The 25,128-nt window shown below is 33.3% G+C and overlaps 1 long non-coding RNA gene across 1 annotated transcript; it reads left to right on the plus strand.

Moving 5' to 3' along the window:
* Positions 1–6,396: 6,396 nt before the first annotated feature.
* Positions 6,397–19,283, plus strand: LOC141455038 (uncharacterized). Its single transcript, XR_012459111.1, has 2 exons — positions 6,397–9,949; positions 10,268–19,283. It is a non-coding gene; the product is annotated as an uncharacterized lncRNA (long non-coding RNA).
* The last annotated feature ends 5,845 nt before the right edge of the window (positions 19,284–25,128 follow it).

A 25,128-nucleotide genomic window follows, 5' to 3' on the forward strand; every position in this document is an offset into this window, starting at 1 on the left:
AAACAAAGTCATTGATGTATGTTGGTGTAAGCATTTTTTAAAAAAGGTTTTGAATTTGTTAGCCTCATAATTTTTTTATATTTTTTATAACGTTTTTCTTTTTAACCTGTAATTAATAGTTTGATTATTATAGATTAATAGATATTAAAGTCAATCTACAGTGCTACTTGAACATATATTTTGTAGACGAAAATGGCCAGTATAAGGGTCTGTGACATCTAATAAATTCTAAAAAATATTAATGAATATTAATGCAGTAAAATTACTTAAATATTAATGAAGAATTAATGAAATGTTGGGTACTAGATGATTTGTGTACCTTTTGGCGTTCAATCAAGAAATTTATTAAGTATTATGGAGAATATAAAGAAATAAAAAATACATAAAAAAAAAAAGGCACATAAAATGCATACAGAGTAAACTAAATTGGGCAATGTAGCGAGTAAGATTTACTCGGTGGTGTTGGATGATTGTCGTGACGTCTCGTACATTGGGATCGTCTAATTGGGTGACATTAAAAAATGAGATTTTATGGGAATATGTGTAAAAATGTTTTGAATATATTAGTAACCATTTTGCGTAAAATAATATTTGCGAAAATGATGTTTATGGTGAGGTGTGATTGGTAAAAAGATATGTTACAGATGAAAAAATGAAATGTTGCTGTCTGCAAATGTGGAAAGAGACAAAAAATGGACGGAGTTATTCCTTGATTTTAAACTTTTTCTGAATGAAAATGTGGTCACTTTACAATAGAGCATTGTTGGTTTGAGGATTGAATTGAGTATGTAGTTTCTTTCTAGATTGGTGAAGTGTTGCCGCAGAATTGAAGAAAATAGACTTTACTTTATTGAATGCCAGTTTCTCTGAGTTGGCGAAGTACGAGTACTTTGAGGCGTGGAAATATTTACCATTAGAAGTAATAGGCACACCTAGGTAATGAAAGAGATGAAGAATTTGAATAGGCTTTGGTGAAAAGGTAATATTAGGGAATTTCTTTTTACGAGTTCTGTTTGAAAAATGTATGATTTTAGTTTTACTTGCATTAAGAGTGAGGTCTTTTAAACAAGAGTACTGTTGGAGTATGAGCAAGTGAATAAGAGAATTTGGATTAAGAAGTATGTGATGTGCGTAAGGTATTAAGATGATCTGATTGTTGCGGTATATTGAAGAGATGTAGCGCGTTTAGACTTGTAAAACTGTATCATATCGGAAGTAAATAGATTAAAGGGAAGAAGAGATAGAAATAAGTTTTGATTTAGAGTTTGTATTAGATAAATTAAAGGATTATTTGAAAGAATTGGGAAGAGTATTAATATTAATGAAATGATTTGAGAGGAGTTTGGGTGTTGGCCAGTAGTGATGGGCTATTTGAGCGGACTCGTTGCAGTGGTACGAGTTGATTGAAATGCCTATTTAAAAAAAAAGTGATTCCGCCCCGCTGCAAAAAATTGAGGTAAATTAAAATGAAAATTAGGCAGGAAGGATTAAACATAAGAAGAAATGTGACGGAATTTAGTAAAATATATGATTAAAAGTTAGGTTTGCCATTTAATAAGAAAAGTATATTTGTTGAAGACACATTAAGTACTATCCCTAATTTGCAATTGCTGTGATAAATATAAAATGAAGAAGGTAAGAGAAAAATAGGCTACTGAAATATAAATTAAAGCAATGCAGTTTTGTGATTATCTAGCTTGACTGGAGTTAACTTGCTTCAATTGAAGAGGATTGAAGATAGAGAAAGGGAAATGGGTAGGAAATTATTGCATAGAAATTGTAACTGTTGATAAAATAACGAGGTAACGAGGACTGACTCCTCCTGCATACTAGATCATTCTGTGTTTATATTTTATTTGAAATTGTTGGTATTTTATAAGAGTAATGGAGAAAAAGAAAGAAATTTGAAAAATTAAAATGATGTTAAGAAAGCGTTATAATGTTTTTTGTATTGAAATGAAAGGAATATTTAAGTAAAAAATATTTCCAATCGATGAATGTTTGTGAAATAGATGAAGTGTGGGAGGGATGGTGAAAAGGAGTGTAATAGGGGGGGGGGTCAATTAATATAAAACAAAGTGTTCGACCATTTAATTTTAATTTAGTTGAAGAAGGATCAGGGATGGGGGACACCACCAACACTTGAAATACCCTTAGAAAAAATATCATTAATGTTTATTTAACAATTAAGGTATAAATGACAACGTTTACAATGCACTTAACAAAAGGAATAAAGTCTATATTACAATTAAAGAATAAATGACAACTTACAATGCACTTAACAAAATGAATAAATTCTATATTTAATTCTTTCTTAATTACTAGACACGGTATTGGGGATAATTATTCAAGGAACAATTAATATAACGAGAGTTCTGACTCTTTTAGCGCTAATACCAGGCACGGTATTGGAAAGGATAGTTTTGACAATGTATTAAATGTACAGGGCTGTGCACAGGGAATTCTCTAGTTACAAATACCATACAGGTATCCTGACATAAATTATTATTGGAATCATCAGAACCCCATACGGGGGTGGCAAGTAATTTTCTCTTAATAATGAATGTACAAGACTTACATACATGTCAGATACAGAAGGTACAATAAATGATAACAATATGGCCATTAAAGTCCAATTCTTAACAGACAATCTCTCCTCATTAGCACTGGTACATGTTCCTCCGGCGGAAGGACGCCATCAATTTGGCGGACCGACGCACAGCACTCAAAGTCAGTCTGCAGTTCCATCTCTGTTGAGGTGCCCAAGGGCAACTGAACTTCCTTGCACTGGCCACCATCCCCACTATGTCCAAACTACCAATGCTGCCAATGGACAATTGACGCTCAAAGAAAATTCTGGTCAAGGGGGGCCGCAACTCCTTGCGAGGATCCAACAGTACATGTAACTTGGTGGTCCTGACAAGGACCAGTTACAAAAATACATCGGCCCACGAATCGCTTATGGCGCTCCCCAGCGGGGAAACCACACAGTTGAGTGGACCTGAAAAAGGGCGATCTCGATGTTGGGTAAGGCCGCTCCGAGAATAGCTTGAAGACAGCGCGAGCCCACAGAATAAGTGAAGTGAGAGGCCCTGAAAAGGGCCGTAAGCTAATACCAGTGAACCGGTTTTGGGAGCCCCGGCAGTGTGGCCAGCACCCCGATAAACCCCGGTACCAATTGGCCTGGTCCTCGCTCGTATCTCACTCTGTGGTAGCGCTGGTGATTCTGCTTGCCTCTGTAGCTGGTGTACTAATGCGGCTCTGAATACTGCACTTTCTTCTTTCTTCAATATATATGCAATAAGTGATGGATATTTTTTTTCTGGTCCGGTACAGAGATCCAGGTGGTTTTTAAAGTAAGGCCCAGTCAGCAACCTTCAAGCTAGTGTAGCCATTGTTGATGTTTCCATGTTTAAAAATTTTCTTTGACTGATGCAGACACGGCCGATTCTGCCCTTTATATAGCAAAGCCGACCGTGCCGTGCGCTGGCGACGCGACTGTTTCGCTATCTCTGAACCGTCCAAAGAACCAAACTGCCATTCCAGAGTGTTGAGAAAGACTTTTAAAATGGGCTATTTGCCTCTTTTTCTATTTTTTTTTTATTTATTAAAAAAACATAAATACATATAAAAATACATTGCTTATATTTACAAAAATTATGTAGCTGTTCAATTATATAGCAAAGTAAAGTTGGGGTTCCAACAGTGATTAATTGGTTAATGTTTTCGTTAGGGACTGCAGTTAAGAGATGATGGACATATTTGTACATAAATGGTATTTGAAAGGAAAGTTGTTTAAGGCAAGTGTGAAGTATTGTGTGATTATGATGTCCGTTAATATTGGGCTGAGACAAGTTGCGATGGCTACGCGGAAATTTTGTTTGTAGAAATGTTGTTTGTAGGAAAAATAGCCTCGGTGACAAGAATGTTTGAAAAGTTGTAGAAAGTTGTGAAGCGGTATCTGTGTATGGTGTTGCATTTTTTGGGAATTATGTTGAGTACTAATTGTGTACTCTTTAACAAAAACTTACAGTTTAAAATGTTAAGCATAAGGGTTGATTGAACGCCAAAAGGTACACAAATCAGCAAGTACCCAACATTTCATTAACACTTCATTGATATTATTTAAGTAATTTTACTGCATTAATTTTCATTAATATTTTTTAGAATTTATTAGATGTCACAGACGCTTATGCTGGCCATTTTCATCTACAAAATATTTGTTCCAAGTAGCACTGTAGATTGATTGTAATATCTATTTATCTATAATAATCAAACTAATAATAACAGGTTAAAAAGAAAAACGTGATAAAAAATAAAAAAAATTATTAGGCTAAAAAATTCAAAAACTTTATTCAAAAAATGCTTACACCAATATACATCAATGATTTTGTTTATTTTATTTATTTATTTTTATTTTTATTTTTAAATAAAAATCGTAGGTTTAAGTTCATTCTTCGATTAAACTAATTGTTACTTTATGTAGTAGTCAAACGTTGATAATTATAGATAATAATTAATCTGACTTTATCATAAATAATATAGTTTTCTTCAATTACATTTTCAATCTAGGTTTTCTTCCCACATTGTTGTACATACGTAATATAAAATAAATAAGTTATTCATTTTTTACTAGCTTGCTGCCTTCATCAAAGACTCGTTATGATGCATTTTTGGATTATTATTCAAGTTTTCTAAAATAAGAGAATTTAATAGTAATTGTTATAATTTGTATCATTTTGCTTCAGTAGAACATTTTTATGAAATGTATTTTCTTAAACTTGTACATCTCATTTTTGAAATTTTCTATTTATTTCATTTTTGCTGTTAGTATGAAGAAGTTTACATTAACAGCTAAGGGAAACCCCACCTCCTGCCCACATAGCTGTCATGGTTAAGTAAGCCATTCTTACACCGGACCATACGAGAATCAAACGTATTTCATTATTGTATTTTATGAATTTTATAGTTTTTAATTGTTCATTTTTGGGTCTATTCATTCTCTTTAACTTAATACCACTCATTGATAATGAATGTAAGTGTTGTTTTCAATGGTAAAAATTATTCAACTATTTCACTTTTTACTTGATTTTGATTTACGGAACTTATTATTATTTATTATTTGTTGCATTATTATTCTTTATTTTAAAAAAAGTATTAATAATTGAAAGAAAAAGTAAAAATGATCAATTATAACTTCACTTGTAAATGTACGGGCATAGGGCCAGGTCATGCTTTCTATCGGATTTTGGTGGTACTGCACTGCTGCAATTGTGAGATGTGTATGGGAGCAATGAATAGATTTTTATTTTAAATTATGGTCAATAATGTACATATTTCTATTACTTCTTTCATTTATTTAAGATTAAATTATAATTTATGAATGCATTTATTTCTACAATTTTACTTTTGTTAATTGTATTAAAACTGTCCGATCGTCAAAAACTGCACGAAAAAGCGTAACGTTGAAAAACACCCAAATTTGACAATTTTTTTCTCTTTTTCTATAAAAGATAAAATTCCCAAATTTTCTTTAAAATAAAGGGCAAACCCTCCTTTATGACTGTAATTTTTTGCAACAATCCAGATCTAATAGGTTTCGAGAAAAAAGTTGGCGAAAATGAGCAAAAATGACATTTATAGAAATAGTTGTTGTTCTTGTTGTTGTTGTTGTTGTTGTTACCTTTTTTGTAATCAACGTAGCGCCTAATCGCGTGAACCGATTTTCATGAATGAGGTGTCATTCGATTCGGAATTTATGTAGATGTGCCTTTTGGGGGTCTCGACCCTGTACATCGAATGGGAGAGGAGTTAGCCCTCTTTATGTAAGGCCCCCTCCAAAATTATTATTACTAATTACTCATTAAAGATTTTGAATCGAACGACAATTTTTGATGAAAATCGGTTCACTCATTGATAATATTAACGATTGCAATACTTTCTCTTAGTAGGTGTAAGAGCATGATGGCACTTAACAGCCACGTAGAGGAGCTTTAACCACTTCTTCGTGCTAAATTTTATCAAAATCGGACTAAGCGTTTCAGAAATATTGGTAATAATCGTTTTAGAAAGGGCCTTACTTGTGAGGGGGAAACTCCCCTCCTTATGAGGCATAGCGTCGAGACTTTAAAAGTGCAAATCTGTAGAATATTTCGATTGGAATGACACTTGATTGATTAAAATCGGTCATGAAAGTCGATAATTTTAAACGATTGCTATACTCCCCCTAAAAAAGTGTAAGAGCTGAAAGTCGCTCTGATGTTACGTAGGGTAGCCCTAACCCTATCATCCTACCAAATTTTATCATAATCGGGCCAAGATTTACAGAGTAATTAGTAATAATAATTTTGGAGGGGGCCTTACATAAATGGGGCTAACTCCTCTCCCATTCGATGTACAGCGTCGAGACCCCCAAAAGGCAAATGTACATAAAATTCCGAATCGAATGACCTGATTCATGAAAATCGGTTCGCGCGTTTAGGCGCTACGTTGTTTAGAAAAAAGGAAACATCAACATTTTAGGACAACATCAACAACAAGAACAAGAGCAATTTTTGAAAATGCCGTTTTTGCTCATTTTCAGCAACTTTTTTCTCGTAATATATTAAATCTGGGTTTTGCCAAAAAAATTACAGTTATAAAGGAGGAATTGCCCTAAATTTTAAAAGAAATTTGAGAATTTTATCTTTAATAGAAAAAGAGAAAAAAATTGTCAAAGTTGGGTGTTTTTCAACGTTACGCTTTTTTGTGCAGTTTTTGACGATCAACCCTTATACAACTGTCCTACCGGACAGTTTTAATCTATGTTGGTTGCAGAGGGATGAAAGATGGAAGGAGATGAGTAAATGTTTGTGTGGTATTATGAATTTGCCTTTAAGTCGTAAGGAATTTTGAAGATTATACTGGTTGTTGGATAAGGGCTGTAGAATGTTGGGTAAATATTTGGTAAGTTGATAGGTGGGTGAACATATGAAAGAGATGATGGGCCTAAGAGGGAAGTTATGTTTATGTGTTTTAAGCAAGCGATAGATTATTGGAGCTAATGGGGAGTTGTTGATTAAGGATTTTGGTTCTAATGTGTTAATAAAGCCGTGATTGAAAATGCAGTTAATAAGTTGGATAGTGATTTTATTGATTGTATTGGTAGGATGGTTTTTGAGTTTTGTACATATTATGTATGTTTGTGGGAAATGAGTTGTAGGATTTTACTTTGATAATAAGTTTTTTTAATTGCTACCGTTTGATTAGTTTTGTGAGAGGGTAGGATTAATATGTCCGGGTTATTGGTTAAGTAAGTGTGTGTTTGGTTGGATAGTTTGTGAAGTAAGTGGTGTGTTTGTGTATGTTGTTGTTTGTGGTGCATGTACACAGTTAGTAATGGCGTTAATTGATTGCGATGGGATAAGATGCCTATCACTGTGTATTATGAATAAATAATAAGGTATATTGAAGGCTACTAATGAAATGAAAAGTTGTAACGTTTTTGACATTGTGATCCATGGCAAATTTAGGACAGAAATTGACTAAGATTTTGAGGAATTGCTGTGTGAGTTAAATTGACTAAGGAATTTTCTTTTGTTAGCAGAGATTGTTTCTTTTGCTATAGCAGACTTAACTTTTTGATGAGATTTGTTTTGTTGTGATTAAAAATTTGATTGTGGGGTGATAGTTGTGTTGGTTGAAAATGTTTTATGATATTGGCTGGAATAAGTTGATGTGCAGGAGATTTGTGTAAGTGAATCGGTTTGTTGATTTGTTAAAGGTTGCAATAGCAGATTTTAATTTGAATATTTAAGAAGCTTTTTTGAAAGTTGTGTGTGGACTTAATGATAGATTGCGTAAATTTGTGTACATGACTGGCCCACGATTTCAATAAGATTCAAGAGCAAATTGGAGAGTAATGTGTTTGTAAAATGGCATATTAGCACTAATATTTGTGGCTGTTAGTTTGTGTAACTCAAGCAAGCCGCCTAGCGACGTAAGTTTGAATAATTATAAAGAATTTATTGTATTTTACTGTTTATTTTTGTATTACTGTTTTTTTTTTCTATGTTAGTGACTGAAAATTGTTTTGTATTTGTAATATGGAGGCACTGAAGAGGACAATATATTTGTGGAAAGGTTGGGAAAAAGAGGAGTTGTTTTATTTGAGCGATTGATGGGAAATGTTGGATGGTAAATTGTTGATAATTTGTTATATTTGTATTAGATGGTTATTTTATGTATTTTGTTGAAGTGAAAAAAGTATGTAGGAAATGGATGTAATAATTTAGAAGAAAGTGGAAGAGAAGAAGTTGTAGTGACAAATGATCGATATGTAATGACGGGTCGATATGGACATAGCAACGTGCAAAAAAAGGTTATAGAGTAACCTAGCTGGGGTGAGCAATATAAGTTTATTTGTATTATTATTACAAAAATATAGTGTTCTATCGAGCTGTGTGTTATTTCCTTGTTTGTTTCACCACATTACAAAAAAGTGATGATGGAAGGTGAAAATTGTGAAAAGTAGGAAAAAGGAAATGTTAATGAGTTTGTTTATTGAAATTTGATGTTTTTCTCGTTAGTTGGAAGTTAAATTGGTTGTTGGATGTGTTAGTGAAGCATTAAAAATATGTAATAATAATAAGGAGAAGGATATGATGTATAGTAAAGTAAAGTATACATTTGTAATAAGTTTTATGGAAGGAAGTAGTTTTGTTGAAGTAGGAGTGAATTATAGAGAGGGAGTGAGTAGATGAAATTAGAATTGAGAAATGAATAATTTATGGTGAAGAATGAAGTGAGCATATTTTCATTGAGACAAAGCGGGACAAATGAGAATTAGAATTTAGTTATATATATTTTATTGTATACCTGCAGAAAAATGTATTTATTATTAATTGTTGGTAACTGTTGTATACTTATGTGGCCGAGGGATGTAGTCCAGTATAGAAGGTATTTTTTTTCACCGCTCGAAGGTACACGTAACTTGGTGGTCCTGACAAGGACCAGTTACAAAAATATATCGGCCCACGAATCGCTTATGGCGCTCCCCAGCGGGGAAACCACATAGTTGAGTGGCCCTGAAGTGAAGTGAGAGGCCCTGAAAAGGGCCGTAAGGTAATACCAGTGAACCGGCTTTGGGAGCCCCGGCAGTGTGGCCAGCACCCCGATAAACCCCGGTACCAATTGGCCTGGTCCTCGCTCGTATCTCACTCTGTGGTAGCGCTGGTGATTCTGCTTGCCTCTGTAGCTGGTGTACTAATGCGGCTCTTTCTACTGCACTTTCTTCTTTCTTCAATATATATGTACCGTGGAAAGAAGCAAACTGCCATTCCAGAGTGTTGAGAAAGACTTTTAAAATGGGCTATTTGCCTCTTTATCTATTTTATTTTTATTTATTAAAAAAAACATATATACATATAAAAATACATTGCTTATATTTAAAAAAATTATGTAGCTGTTCAATTATATAGGAAAGTAAAGTTGGGGTTCCAACAGTAACTACGTATAAAAATATTTGTAAAAAATAATATTTTAACATGATGATTTTTAATGAAATAAAATTTTTGATTTAAAAAAAATTGTGATTTTCTTTGACGGTGATATTTTTGATTGGAGTGAATACTTTGCAATAGATTGGGATCATTTATTAAAATGTGTTGAAATATTTGACTAGAAAAAAAGATGTTCTCTTGCTGCATTTGTTGGTGGAAGGGAGAGCAGGAATTCTAGAATTTTCAAAATATTTTGATAAGGAATATTATTGTGTTTAAAATGAAGGAATAACTCTGTCCATTTTTGACTGTTTCCACATTTGCAGACAAGCCTTTTTACCAATGATACCTCATGAAAAAGATAATTTTGGCAAAGTTACTAATATATTGAAAAGATTTTTGCACATATTATGTGAATTAAGCCGAGACGTAAGGACAATGATGGAACACCAGCGAGTAAATCTAACTCGGTACATTGCCTGATTTAGTTTACTCTGCATGCATTTGATGTGTTTTTTGAATGTATTTTTTATTTATTTATATTCACCATAATTTGTGTTTTGTTGTATTGTGATGATTTTTGTTGGAGAATAAAAGATAATTGAGTTGATGTAGTTAAAGAAGAAAGTTGATATTGTATTTATGTAGATTGAATATAATGGAAATGTTGTTATTATTATTGTTAGAGAAATAGTTGTTATGAATTTTGTTTTAAGTATGATTTTTGAATATGAGAATAAATGATTAAGTGAGTATTTGAAGAAATAAATAATGTTGAATTGTTTTAGGAAAGAAGAAGGGTGGTGAAGTGAGAAGGAGCAAGTATAAAGCCCGACCCCAGCCCGGTTAAGAGGCATTTGACTAGTAAGGGAGAATACAAGCGGACCGTATGGGAATCAATGTAGATTTAATTGTAATTTTTGAATAGAAATAAATTTGTGATAATTTTTTTTTTGTTTAATAATTTAGTTAAAGTCGATGGGATTGTTTGATGAATGTTTTTATTATGAAAAAAGTAAATGAATGAATTGAATTTTGATATATGTAGATAGAGTGCGTAAGAAAAGTTTACATATTTGTGTTTTATCTCGGTGGGAAAGGATATGTGAAGTGGGTTGTTTGATTAATGTTTGGAATGTTAGGATATGAAAATGGTTGATTATTTAATTTAAGTATTAATGTGCGTTGTGACACATGGAATGGTAGAGGAGTTAGCCCCGTTTATGTAAGGCCCGATGGAAAATGATGATTACTTAGTGATGAAATTAGTGTGTAAATGTTGGGCCGATTATGATAAAATTTGGTAGGGTTAGGGCTCCCCTACGTAAGATGAGAGCGACGTTGTGCTGTTACAGTTTTTAAGGGGAAGTATAGGAATGGTTTTAAATTTGAATGAATGAAGTGTGATTATTGTGGAGATTTGCACTTTTAAAGTGTGGAGGAGGGGAGTTTGGCCGACCGTTTGTAAAACTATGATTAGGAATATTTGTAAAAGGGTTTGTGGGATTTTGATAAAATTTAGCAGGAAGTAGTGATTAAAGGTGCTGTAGGTGGCTGTGAAGTGCGATGATGCTGTTACAGGTACTAAGAGGAAGTAGTGAATGAGTGAAGGGATTTACATGAATGAATTGTGGTTGGATTGAAAATGATTGCCTTTTAGGGAGCAGTAGTGTAATTGGAGTTTATTTTTGTTACTGCTTTTAAAAGGAAGTAGTGAAATGGGAGTTTAATTTTGTGTATCTTTTGGCGTTTAATCAACCCTTATACTTGAGTTTTGAAAGTGTAAGTTTTTGTTGAGGAGATATATTTAGTAAGAATAGTTTGAGATTTTGACTGTAATAAGTGTTTATTTTGAAAATTTGTGAAATATTGTGGGGTATGTAGACACTGTGTATATTATAGAAATTTGTGAATATAGAAATATAGTTGAGAATTTGTATGAATGTATAAAATTGATTGTACATTGATGAAATATGATGAAGAAAGAATTAAAGTATGATGTGTGTAGTGAGTGGTATGTTTTGTGAGGTTGTGTAGTGTGTGAAGTTTGATTGAAATATTGTTTGAAAAAAATGAATTTGGTTGTTGATTAATGTGTGTATAATTTGAGGAAAGTTTGTTTGTTTGTTGGTTGGAGTAGTTTATTTGATGCGTGATTATGGCGCGAGTTTGGTGAAATTGTAACCAGATGGAAGGTTTGAGTGAGTGTGTTTTGGTTGTTTAATGTTTTTGAATGTAGTGAAATTGGGTATTTTGATTAATATTAGTGTTTAAAGAATAGTACTGTTATGATTAGTTGTTTGTATTGATTATGAATATTGAGAATATACTATGTTTGTTATTTGATTGATATAAAAAAAGAAATGTATATTTTTGTGGATGATACTATGTAAATTTTTGAAGAATGAAATGAATATATTAAAGGAAAATATTAATTTTTTGATTGTGTAAAAATAATGACATTGTTTATAAGAAAGTTTAGGTGTAGAAAGAAATAAGAGGAAGTGTGGCTGTGTGTGGTTGGGAAATGAAGGAAGTAGTGAAAGGTTTTGGAAGTTGGGTGGAAAAATAATGTTTTATAATTTTGTTTGGGTTAGTTAAGTTAAGAGAGATAAGAGTTTTATATGTTGAAAGTTTTGTTTAGTGGAAGGAATAGGGTTAATTTACTTGTAAGATTGTAGGATTTACATGGGTATTAGTGTTGGGTGAGCTTGTTATGGAATATATTGTTCTCTTACGGCATCAGTGCAAAATGGATCAGGATATTGGAAGGTCTGTACGGTTTGTCTAGTTTGAGGGTTAAAGTTGGTAATTCCTATACTGAGGAGGTGTCTGTCTGTAGAGGGGTGCTTCAGGGAGATACTATCTCCCCATTGCTTTTTGCTATCTTTATAAACGATTTGGATCAGTTTCTTTTGAATAATAACTGCAGCCCCGTCAGTTTAGATCACAGAACGGGAGTGGCAGCACTGCTTTATGCAGATGATGTCATTCTACTTTCGGACACGGCAGTGGAAGCGCAAAGAAAGTTAACGGCTTTGGAGCGTTATTGCAGTTTGAACGACCTACAAGTCAATGTTAGTAAATCTAAAATGTTAATATTTAAGAAAGGTCGTAATAAGAAGAGTAAAGAAGCATTCTATTATAATGGTGCTCCTCTGGAGATAGTCGCCACTCAGAAGTATTTGGGTATAACATTTTCAAACTCAGGTGTTTTCCTTGCAGCAAGCAAAGATATGATTTCGAAGTCTGTCGTTGCAATGAATATGTTAAAAGGAGCTTGTACTAAATCAAAATTAAATTCATGGCCCTCCCTACTCAGATTATTTGAAAGTACAGTCTGTTCTGTTTTGCTTTATGGTTGTGAACTTTGGGCGTTACGATACTGTGACCAAATTGAAATTATACAATCTAAATTTTTTAGGTCTTTATTTTTTTGGCCTATTAACACTCCAAGTTATATGATTCGTTTAGAGACAGGGCAAATCAGGTTGAAACTTATTGTTTTTAAGTCTGCTATCAGCTGGCTAATCAAACTATTAAACATGCCTAATAATAGGTTTCCTAAAGTAGGTTTCGACAAGCTTCTCTCTTTAGATAAATCCTCTAGTAATTTTGTCAAACACAACTGGGTCTCGCAACTGAAATGTCTATTTATTGAGGCAGGTCACGGCCATGTTTGGAATAACCTAGATGTGACTCACTTGAAGAGCAACAAACATAAAATATTAAATGATTATCGTGCCGTTCTGTATAATTATGATTGTAACCGGGCTGCTAACTCCTCTTTTAGTGCACTCTTTTTTAACAGCATTAGATATATTGATTGTCACAATTTTTATTTATCTGCTAATGCTCCCTATGCAATTAAGAGAGTCATTAGCCAGCTGCGATTAGCCTCAGGAAAAAATTTAAGAGTATATATAGATAACACCAAGTATACGATGAACCTTGATGAAAGTTGTAAATTGTGTCATCAATGTGTAGAAAATCTACATCATCTTTTTTGGTCGTGTCCCTTCTACGGGCACTTTAGAATTAAATATATTAATAAATACGTCTTCAGAAATGTGAATGAGTTATTATATATCTCTAAAGTGGAGCAAATTTATGATATATTCTATTTTGTTTGCAACTTTTTAAAACTGAGGTCATTTTTATTGAATGAATAATACAGTGTTGTAGACTAATTCATAATTATTGTATATTTGGATTTGTAAATCACTTACTGGAAACATTTATGTTCAAAATATTATTGTTATCTTTTTAAATCCATTGCCCTTATTTAGTATTATTTTGGTTAAATTCATTTTATTTTATATTGCATTGTACTATTATTATCATTATTTTTATTACATTAATCGCTTTTTCTTTTTTTCTCGTCTGTAAAAGTAATACTTTTCATTTTCAATTTTTCTATTTCTTGTTATTGATTAGTTTGTTTTTGTTTGTCAAACCCACCCCATCTGTATTGTACAACTATGTAAACGGATGTAAAAATAAATAAATAAAATAAATAGTGTTGGGTGAGTTGATGTAGGTATGTAGAAGGGAAGGCAATGAATGAAGGCAGGCAGGCATAGTGACGGACAGAAATATGGGAATTTGTGGGGAGATGTATTGGCGGAGCAGCGAAGAAGCGTACGAGGCAGTGAGAGCAGTGAAGTAGGCAGAACAGGCAGTAGCCGGTGCGGGCAGGCATATGTATATGTAGCTAGCTAGTTGTAAAGCGAGGCACACCAGCCAGCCAGTAGAGTGAGAGGGAGAGTGAGGTAGGGAGACTAGCTATGTGATTGGCTAGGAGGATTGTGGTTGAAGGTTGAGATAAATGAAATAATGGTTTTTATGTAAGAGCAGTATAAGTTTGAAAATTGCTTGATTAAAAAAATGAAGAAATGCATAGGTAAAGGTTATGTGTAAATTAAAGGGTACTTGTAATGAAATTTTGGGAAAATGGAAATAAAATAAAATATAATAGATTTAAAGAAAGGAAGAGAAATGGAGAATTTTGAATGATTTTGTTGAATTTTATGATTATTATTTATTTAATTGGGAAAAGAAGTGTTTTTTGTATGAAGGAGATAGGTAAGTATTGGAATAGTAATAGCGGAAATGGTAGCTAGCTACGTAGGTAGGGACACTTGAAAAGAGATGTTTTGTTTGGAAATAAGATGAAGGCAGTGACTGGAGCAACTACTGTCCTGCTGGTGGCGCTAGTGAGGATTATCACTTGATTTATTGTTAAGAATGAAAAATAGAATTGAATAGAATTTGATATAGACAATTTATGTGTTTAGTTTATTTGATAGAGGTTAATTTATTGCTATTAGGGTTACATACGCTTTTGAGGAAGTGAGTGAAGCATAAAAGTAGATAAGTAATAATAATAATATTAAGGAGAAAATATAAAAATAAGAATAAAATAGAAATACAAAAGTAAAATAAAATAAGAGTAATAAAAGTTTTAAAAAAAAAATGAAATAAAATGAAAAGAAATAATAATAATAATTATAAGTTGAAATAAGATTTGTAAAAGAGAGATGGTTGGAAATAAAATATAAAGTTGAAAATAAGAAAAAAAGTTATGAGGAGAGAAATGAAGATAAAGTAAAAGAAAAGTTGTAATTGTAAGAGACTGTTTAGAATAATTGTATATGGCATTTACCTGTTGTTTAGATTTTATAGTTTTTATTTTTTTAAAGAGAATTTCTTTTGGAGGATGAAAATTGGTTGTAAAAAATGGAAAGGAAGTAAGATGGATTGGAAAAGAAAATGCATTATTATGCATTATAGTAGACAAGAAGAGGAGGAAATGAAGGAAATATGATTGTAGTAAAATGTACAGTGACTGCCATTAATACTACATAGAAAAGTTTGTATTTTTTTTGTTTTAAATAACATTAGCAACATGTGTAGAAATTATATATAAGTATAAATGGATGAAATTGCAAACTGTTGGGTAGGACTTTTTGAAAAAGTGTAAAATAAGGCTGTGAAAAATATTGGGACACCAGAAGTGGTAGAGTTTAAATGTTGAATATTTAAAATCTGGTACTATTTTGACTTACAACAGCCCTGAAAGGATGAGGCATGGATGAAAGAAGTTTTTGGTTAATTGAGGTGGTGTTTTTTGCCATTCTTGCAGGAAACATGGTTTTAATGAATTTTTGTTAGATATTACTCGTTTGCTTAAAGCACTAGCTAAATATTGGCATAAATGTTGAATGGTATTAAGATGTGGAGACTGCGGAGAGGTTTGGAAAACTTTTGGGCAACTATATATTTGGGGTGGTTATCTTGGTAGAATTTAAAAGAGCCTAAAATACGCAATTTTTTGTCACTTTTTTTGAAATTATTTTTTAATATATTACTATAAACCATGAGACTGAAAAAGATAAAATTTTGATTAATCGCTAGAGTATATGATTGCAAAAGTGACTATTTCCATTAAAATATTTTTCGGCAAATTTCACTCTCTTAATAGGATTTATGTTACTGACAAAAGAATCCTTGCAGGCTACCCTACGATGATAGTGGAGTTTTCTTAGCACTCTGCGAACATTTTTTGCTCTGTGAAGAAGTAAAAAATTTGACATTGAAGTTTGGGAGCACTAAGTCGGTGATCTTTTTGAATTCTTTTAATATATAACGCTGCTATATATATTTAGAAATTGTATAAATATTGGGGCAAAAGCTTGGACAAACTATGAATTATAATAGTGTGGCAATATTTATGAGAGGTAGAATTTGCACTTATTATTATATATATTTTTTTTTAATCTACGAAAACATTTTTATGTACTTGATAAAATAGTTTTTATGAATTAATAGTAAGTATAAAATGAAATGAATTTATAAAAATTTGAATAAATTCGGTGTCACTTTTAATTTTGGTCAATTTTTAACTTGTGTATGTACTGAATATTAATGGGAGTGACTGTATATGAGGATGGGTTGAAATAAAGTTGTGTTTATTTTATGGTGGAACGAGTTGATTGAAATGGGTATTTTTAAAAAAAGTGATTCCGCCCCGCCCGCCCCAAAAAATTGAGGGAAATTAAAATGAATACTGTAGTGGTTTACACTAAAATAAAAGTGACTTGAGGCTAGTATGTAGAAGTTGACTGACACTAGCAATTTGATTGGTTAAATGGACTGGAATTGGTGGAGTTGAATGAGGAGTGATTTAAATGTTTTTGAAAGCGGACGGACTGGTTGGATTTTTTGGTTGAGTGAATCTAGCGAATAGAAAATGGTGGAGCTGGAAGCGGAGTTGAGTAAGTAAAGCAGTTAGGTAATACTATTTTTTAGGTGAGTTGACATGTACAGGATTTAAGTTTGGCCAATGAAGATAAGAGAAAGAGCGTCCAGCCGCTAAGTTAAAGATTTGGCAGACAGCTTTTTCTTTTTGTAAAATAATAAGATGTTTTTAAGATTGAAATGTTTGAGTTTTGTATTGGGCTTGGAGTTTGTCTTTAGACAGAAGTTGGGTATTAACTTGGTTAAAATTATGGAAGAAAAGTGTTTAGTTTGAATTAATGGGCGATCTAATTGAGACAGTCCCTGACAGTTTACTTTTTGAAGTTGTGTTGGGTGTTCCGTGATAGATTTGGTTTGGGCAAATGAAAAGTGTATTAATTTTATTGATGATTTTTATGTTAATGATAAGGTAATTAACTGAGAGCATTTCCCTGTTGTTTTGTCCTTAAAGTTACGTGGTAATATAAAACTAGGTAAAAACTATTTGACTTGCTGAAAATTTGTATGGAATTGAAAATGAAGTGAATTGTAGCATGAGAAAATGATTTGTAGTAAACATGTGCAAGTAGATTTTGCTTTGGAAACAGCAGATTGCTTAAATAAAAAGTGAATAAAATCGATTGAGAATCATGCCTGTGAGGTTGGTATGTTTAAACATGTGAAATATGGTGAAAATAATTTGAAAAAAGCATGGTTTGACCGGGAATGCTATAAGTGTAAAACTTTAGTTGAAAAAAATGATAGAAGCTGGAAATGTAATAAATAACTTGCAAGCGTATATTATTTGTAAAAAAAACTATAGGAATGTTATAAAGTTTAAAAAAGTTGAGTTGTAGGAAGATATTTGTAACAAAGTTTGAGATTGTAGGAAGAGTTGAGACTTTTGGAAAAGAATAAAATATACTAGAAGATACGAGGTTAAAATGCCTTCTCCCATTGCTATGGAAGCTTGGAATACCTATCTATTAAATTGATACCCTCCTAATATTTATTTATTTATTTATACTACATTAAAGCGTGAGGCTTATTGTAGGGAGTTGGGTAAAGTATTTACATAAGTATTTAGAAAATTGAAGAACATAAAACAAAAGAAAAAATGAAATTCCATAAAAAAGAAAGAGAAAGTAAGATCTTTATCAGTATAATAACTTAGATAAAATAAAACCAATACTTAGTAATAATAATAATAATAATATTACAAGAAAATAATCTAAATGAACCAGCACAGGATACTAAATGAATTTTTGAGTATTATAAAATCACACATGAACATAAAAGAAAACAAAAAATGAAATTCCATAAAAAAGAAAGAGAAAGTAACATGTTTATCAGTATAATAACTTAGATAAAATAAAACCAATACTTAGTAATAATAATAATAATATTACAAGAAAAATATTATTATAACTAGAACTGATAACTTTGTCAATATCTTGACTTAACAAATTGTTACTGTACGCAAATACCATATTATGAAATTAACTTTCAATTAACTTGACATCTTGAGCCATCCAAACATCAGATCTGGCAATAGAAGTTAAACAGTTTCTCAAGTCATGGGTGGAGTTAAAGGGCAAGTGAAAAGTATGGAAGAGTGCAGCTAGTCTGTTGTAGCAGATCTTAGGGGTTCTATCATGTGACATATTAAGCAGACAGATCCACCATTTGAGCATTCTCTTAAATATCTTGAATTGGGTGTGAATACGGCCAGTTTGGGGTTGATATAGCTGCTAATATTGAATACGATTACTGCTTGAAGTTAGATGTTAGTGAGCCTCTCTTAGACAATGCTATTAATGCTAATGAAATGGCAGGTTGTTTAAAAAGATGTAAACTAGGTAAAGCTGGTGGGCAAGATGAAATAAATGATGACTGACTTTTTTATAAATTGACCTGAAAATTGGCTACTTTATTTGGAAGTGTTTTTTAATAAAATAATGGAATGTGAAGATATTGGTGATGATTGGTGTAAAATAGTGATGTTTATGTTGGATAAAAAAGGGGATAAAATGTGCAGAGATAACTACAGGGGTATTGGTGTGGTTAAGATTTTGACTGAGATAATTTTAAGTAGGAAAATGTAGTTGCAGAGTTTGTGAACTGTATAGCTGAGATAAATTATGGTATTAAAAAGAAAAATGTTTATTGTCTTTTGGTAGACTTGCAAAGAGCATTTGAGTGGATTTGTGAGTATTAGAGATAATAATGGATATTGTATAAAGGTGAAGCTGAAGGAAGGAGTAATTGAGGGAGAAATTTTGAGTGCCATTTTTTGTAACCTATTGGTATCCGATTTGGAGGGTTATTTGAGAATTGGAATTGATGAGAAAAAGGATATTATCCTATTGGGTTTTTGGAGATAGCCCCTCCGATTTAAGAAAGAAATGAAAAGTATTAGAGTGCTATTGAAGCTTAAAGAAATTGCAGGTTAATAGAGGGAAAGTTAAAAGTTGTGAAAATGTTTACTTTGGTTGTTCCAGGCTGGAGATGGTTTGGTATTTTAATTATTTGGGCATTACATTTTGTAGATGTTGACTTTTTAAAGAGGCTAAAGATGAAGGAAGCGGTTAGGAAGGCGAACTTTGCAATGGGCTGATTGTTTAATATTTTTTCGAAAAATAATTGAAAATGTTGGGAATGAAGAATGTATCTTTTTAATTGAATAATTAGAAATGCTGTGCTGTATGGTGCTTCCGTGTGGATGATTTGGATGCTGTAGAATGTAGATTTATTAAAAGAAGCTTAAATGTTAACCAATGTAGTGTGAAAATGTGTTTTTGAACATTGGTGAAGGTTGACAGTGAAAGGATGAATGATAAATTGAACTGTTACTGACAATTGCGAAGTTTAATTAATAAATTGATTGCATCCTTTGTGTGGCGAAATAATTTGAGTAAATCTGATTTAGACTGTATCGTTGATAGATATAGGGCTTATTTATTTAATGAAGATGTTGCCAGAGCAAGAAATTGTAATTATAGTAAAGATTTGATTTGCATGGAATAATTGGTAAAGAAATATGGTGGCAACCTTATCTCCTGTTGGATATTGCTGTAAAATATAAAGGCCTATTTGCTGAGCTAAGATTAAATGGGAAACATTTTTGAAGATTTACTATAGACAATGTAAGTTTTAAAATTAGTGGTGAAAATGTTTGTAAGCTGTGCAATTTTGATGGCCAGCTTAGCATGGAGAGAGTAGTTAGGAATGAGAAGAAAGAAAGCCTTTTCCTGTTGTAGAAATACATGAATTTTTGGCTAAAATTAAGAGAATTTCTATTATTATTTTCTATTTGTTAACCTTATATTTTTTTATATTTTAGTAGTGTATTCATTATTAGTAGTTGTGCGTTTTTTTTGTTATTAAAAATATAATTTAAAAAATAAATAAATAAATAAATATGGTTATTGCAAAATGTATTACTTTTATTTAATTTTTTTGTTTTTTATATTAAGTATTTTATTTGTTAAAGAACGATTTTTAGTTATTCTTTATATGTTTCAAGTTAAAAGTGTAGTTTTATTTTATGTTTTTGTTTGTAAACACAATTCGATTGTAACGACTGATAAATGTAAAATGTAATAAGATGTTTTAAAAGGTTGATAGTAAATAAAAATTTCTTTGTTTATGAGTAATTATGATTTTGTTTGAATTTTATTTTATGGGAATAATTTGCTAGCCATTTGCAAATGAAGTTACAATAAGGACAAAACTGGAGTTTGTTTAATTTTTATATTTGACTGGCCTATTTTTGTTAATATTTGGTTAGGTTGTTAATTTGATATTTATGAGATGAATTGGAAATTAGGTAACTACTTGATGTGTTGACAGACTGGAATTAATAATAATAATAATAATAATAATAAATTGTTTATTAATCTTTAAATTATTTATTTATTGATAACTGTTTAAATACAATTGTATATAACAGTGAAATTTGACCCAACAAAAGAAATAAACTAAAAGTGTATAAATTATAAACATAAAGAATAAGTACATAACTTTTATAACGTGGACTTCCAGGGGCCCACGTTAACGCGAGAATGGTTGACGCGCTTTTACGCGATGCAAAAAGTAAGAAAGGTGATTGTGCCATTGCTTTTCTTGATGTCAGTGGAGCATTTGATAATGTGGGGCATGAGCATATTGTTCGCTCTCTGGAAGCGAGAGGCGTGTCCCATGATCTCAAGAACGCCATCTCTGCTCTTCTCTGCTCTAATAAAATAAGAATAAATGTTGGAGCCCACGCTACCGGGGCGATTGACGTTCTTCGGGGCGTTCCCCAGGGCGGTCCTCTTTCATCGTCATTGTTTAATCTTGCAATTGACCATCTTTATCACGAAGTCTGCGACCACGATTTCTCCGAAAATTATGGTTACAAGTTGGGAGATGGCCACGATAGCGTGATCCTAACGGGATTCGCTGATGACCAGGCTGTTTCCGCACGTGGTGTAAGAGCTGGGGAAAGAGTCATAGACTGTGTGCAAAGAAGACTAGCAGAAATTGGTCTGGATATTAATCCAAGTAAGAGTACTGCGATAGTCATTATAAATGGCGAATTAAGGCCAGAAAAGCTACATCTGGGGAGCGGAGATGAAATCCTTTCTGTGGGCGAGGGAGAGTCGATTAAATACTTGGGATGCACGTTTTCTGGAGAATTGGTCTTTAATGAAAGCTCGGTGACTAAAATTAATGATAACCTTGGCAAGTTGGTTACCTCGAGTCTATTGAGACCGGACCAGAAACTAAATATAATGAATCAATATATTTTTCCATCCCTGACCTATCCACTCCAAACAGCTCCTCTCACGAAACTTCGACCTGCCCTGCTTGAAGGCATCGATATTATGATTAGAAGGAGTGTCAAAGCTATTATTGGACTACCAGCTAACACGTCGACAGCTATGTTCTATGCTCCTCGAAGATTTAGAGGTTTGGGTTTAGTTAGATGTCAATGGGAGGCACCACTCCAACATTGGTCCATCGCTCAGCGGTTGTCCTCGGTCCAGGATGCACAATTCCAGTCAGTGTTTGACTTTGAGGCGGAGGTGAGTCAGTGCGCTGAGAGGTTGGACATGAGTCAGGAGCACCACACGAGCGTCAAAAAATTGAGGCAGACATTGCGGGAGAATGCGTTCGAGGAATGGACTCGGTGCAAGTGGCAGGGTATCGGGGCTCAACACTTTAGGGATGCGCCTAAACTGAATAAATTCCTCTTCGATAAACGAATATTGACAGGTTCGGAGTGGATGAACGCCATAAAATTGAATTCTAACTACGCACCACTTCGTGGTGTTCCTGGTGCCGGTGGACAAATGGTGGGAGAAGTTGGGACCCTCTGCCGCAAGTGTGGCAGGGAGACGGAAACTCCAGCTCATGTGCTGGGAAAATGCCCTTTTAACTCCCTCCTTATCACTCGGCGCCACCATAAGGTCAAGCACGAGCTAGTTCGGCTCCTAAGGGAAAAAGGATATACATGCTTTGAGGAGGTTTATTGCATCGACTCAGCGGGATCGACGAGGTATGCTGATATAGTCGCCCTTCATGACCGCGACAGATCGGCCCTAGTCCTCGACCCGACCGTGAGATTCGAGAGCAATGACCCGGACCAGGCGGAGAAAGTGGACTTGGAAAAAAAAGGTATATATGAGAGTTGTGTCCCCTTCTTGAAAGAGAGGTTCCATGACTTCGGTGACCGAAAGTTTCGGGTTCGGGGTCTCTGGTTCGGTGCCAGAGGTGTCATCCCTAAGCTGACTTTCAGCTTCCTTCAGGAGCTAGGGATTGATCTGAGGGAATTGGAAGCCTTGGCGGAGTCTATCATTGTGGACTCGATTGGCATTATCCACCACCACATCTACGGGGCATGAGTTTGATTGTTCTGCCCGCTTATTTGTTGGTATTATATGATTGTGATATATTGTTATTCTGATTTGGATGTTTCTGTTGCTGGTTTGGTTTATTTTATTTTATTTTATTTTGTTGACATATTGTATTAGTGTTAGGAACGATTTTCGTTTTTCTTTTTTTGCCTGACGAATTGAGGATCTCTCAATGGTGTAGTATTGGTGTTGACTTCTTTCTTTTTTTTTTCCACTTTATCTATATATCTTGATTGACTGATTGGTACGCTGTGTGTCTAGCAACCCGATCTATTTGGGCAGCACCCTTTGTTTGTTTTTGTAATAGAAAATTCCATATAATATAATCTCAATTAATCTTTAAATTATAAAATTTACATAATGAAAAAAAATAACCCTTAAAGAGACAAAGTGCATGGACATGTTCCATCTGCAGAGTTGCACTAATTATAAGTCATACAATCTATTGACTTTCACAAAATACATAATAAAAAATAAAATGTAAAATTAATATAAATTATAAATTCTGTTTGAAGAAAAATAGTGAAGAAAGAGAATTAAAATAAAAATACTCTTTTTTACATACACATACCCAATTAGTAATTGAATTGTCATTTTTCTATAATTACCAGCTGAAGGAATAAATTTATTTAAGAATAGCCAATCATTTCCATTTAATTGATCTATTAGTTGTGCCATGCTTAATTCTACTTTGCCAAAACACCTGACTCTAAATTCCCTGATAATTGGGCAAACCGCTATAAAGTGATTGATTGGAAAACATTCGGAAGGACTAATTGGTCCTTCCAAGACCCTGACGATCTTTGGGAGAGCAAAAGGAGTAAACTATAATTTGAAGACAGACAATAAAAGGGAAATTAACGTATTATAAATGTTGAGGACTTACATGAACTGGCATTACATGCTTATTACTATGGTCATGACCAAATATGAAATTAAACATGGAATGAACACAAAAAACTATCTTAGTGAGCGGATCACAAACACGAGGTTTTATCACATAACCGGAAGAACGCCGACAGTATATTCCGTTGTTGAAGCCCACAGCATGAAAAAGGAATTCCTTGGTCAAGTGAAGCACACCACCTGCACTTGGTCACGTAGGCAGTCCCTCTCTCCTCCAATGCAGGCAACCTTGCACTGCATGAACCTAAATTTCCCACAAGGGGGCCGCACCTCCTTGCGAGGATCCAACAGTGATAAAGATTCTGCACAGCCCCCAAATTACACATGGAAGAGTAATGCTGTGCCTCTGTACGCGTTATGTTGTAATTTAATTTAAGAAGCTGCCCTCTTGCTTTAAAAATATTACTCATTAGATAAAAATGATTGTCATCAGATATATAATGCTTGGCGGGGCGTGATAGGGTTCCGTGCTGAACCTTACTATTTCCGCACCCTGTGTAGAGAAGGTATGCCCAATGGGGGGGATTGGAGGGTCCTTAAATGCGGAGAAAATAACCACAATTGCCACTTAGCATGTATAATTATAATTAAAATTAAATTATGAAATTGGAATGGATGCCCAACTATAATATGTAAAAATAATTATTTTATATAATAAAAAAGTAAAATAAAAAGGGAGAATACCGATTTGCTGCGGGTGAGGATCGAACCTGCGGTGCGTAACGTTGGTGTCAGCAGTCGCTCACGCTATCACTGAGCTAAGCCGCTGTCTGTATAGGTGTGCTTCTCGACTGATGATAATCGTAGGTATGCGCCTGCTGGACACCGGAACTGCTCCCGTACATGTACGAAGCGTTATCGTAGGCGGAAACGTTAGAGATTTTCACTACCGCACTTGTACTCACTATTTTTATTCTTGATTTACAAATTATTTAAAGAACGTTGTAGTTGCAGTAAATGTAATTATAATCGTTGTAATTGTACAAATATAATTATAAAACAATGTAGAGAAATTGAGCAAGGGATAGGCGAGGTGAATAATACGCCGACTAAGCCCTGATGTCTGCTCGCATGTGACTAGTACTGTACTACTACTAGCTGAGTACTCACTCTTGTTGCTGGGCACAGCAACAAGGTGCAAAGTTTAACCTTTTATTGTTTGCTGTTAGGCAGCAAACAGCATTGACTGTAGCCCTTATAGAATTTATTTTAACATTTTAAGTTATAATTTAACTTTGGGTACAGTCCACTCCAAAACTCATAATGTGGCCTGAACAATGCTTATCCAAACATAATTTAAGTTGTTTGTACAGAGAGTGAAAGGTTGAATGGAAAGCTTTTTTTAGACAGACATTCTTCTTTAAACTCTTGATTATTTTCTCAAACAATCCATTGAACGAATCGAAATTCAACGATGGATTTCGTACTTGCAATACTTGTCCATTCACTTTTGCTGGGTTGCTGCAGATAAAGGCACAGTTGGAAATGAGATGGCCGACAAATTAGCGAAGGCTGCCTCCAGGAACATGGATTTGGATTGTACATGTATAAAAATTCCGCGCTCAACTATAATCTGGAATTTAAGATGTGAAAGTATTAGTGAG

This window comes from Rhodnius prolixus, unplaced genomic scaffold (assembly GCF_049639745.1).
Source record: "Rhodnius prolixus isolate KJV_2025 unplaced genomic scaffold, Rpr scaffold_15, whole genome shotgun sequence".
Classification (NCBI taxonomy): domain Eukaryota; kingdom Metazoa; phylum Arthropoda; class Insecta; order Hemiptera; family Reduviidae; genus Rhodnius; species Rhodnius prolixus.